At 45.3% G+C, this 812-nt stretch overlaps 1 protein-coding gene across 1 annotated transcript in view; it reads right to left on the bottom strand.

Annotated features, from left to right (window-relative positions):
• Positions 1 to 812, bottom strand: part of LOC113214413 (translation initiation factor IF-2) — a 2670-nt gene that overhangs the window by 1418 nt on the left and 440 nt on the right. The gene's annotated exons all lie outside the window — the stretch shown is intronic.

Below are 812 nucleotides of genomic sequence, written 5' to 3'. Positions count from 1 at the left end.
GGTCGGCTGCATGGGTGGAGGGCCTAGGTTGCCTATGCGGGGGGTTTGGAGGGTAAATAATTGCCTGTCTTCCAGGCGGCTTACTGGGGGGAACGACGGCAGTAGCGTGACCCCCCCCCCCCCCCGCTCTCTCTCACTTGGTTGTGCCTCAGTGGACTGGGATTTGTTTTTGTTTGTTTGTTTGTTTGTTTGTTGGTTTGTTTGTTTGTTTTTTTAGTGTTGTGCGAATGTTCGAAATTGAACCGAATCGAATCGAATCGGGACCGATTCGATTCGAGTCGAAGCCAAATCACACCGATTCGCTCTCGAAAGGTTCGAAATTTCGAATCTGTCACAGTTCGCCACCGAATCTTCCCGGTTAAGTGTGCATCTTTCCAAAAGAGTGCGCGAGCCGCGTGAGAGCGCCCTGGCAAAAAGACGTAAGTTTTTCATACGAAGCTCTGCATACGAAGCACAGACACGACAGACATTATTTTTTGTCATTGCGAGACTTAAAGAAAGAGAGGGGGGGGGCAAATTTAATTCGATTCGTGCCCGAATTTAGAAAGATTCGATTCGATTCGAATTTTTCGTGTCAGATTCAATTCGATTCGATTCGCAGAAATTTTGAAGAGATTCGATTCGAACACAAAAACCCGATTCGCACATCACTAGTTTGTTTGTTTGTTTGTTTGTTTGTACACAGTTGTTTCTCTCGTAACGGTAACATTTATGAAATGTCGCCCTGTGAGCCCAATTTAAACCAACACCTTGGTAGGCATGAAACACTTAACTCCTTTTTTTTCCCAACGAATGAACTTGTTCTCTTACAT

This window comes from Frankliniella occidentalis, unplaced genomic scaffold (assembly GCF_000697945.3).
Source record: "Frankliniella occidentalis isolate FOCC.00 unplaced genomic scaffold, Focc_3.1 Scaffold10, whole genome shotgun sequence".
Taxonomy (NCBI): Eukaryota; Metazoa; Arthropoda; class Insecta; order Thysanoptera; family Thripidae; genus Frankliniella; species Frankliniella occidentalis.
This window is presented reverse-complemented; position numbering and strand designations above follow the sequence as displayed.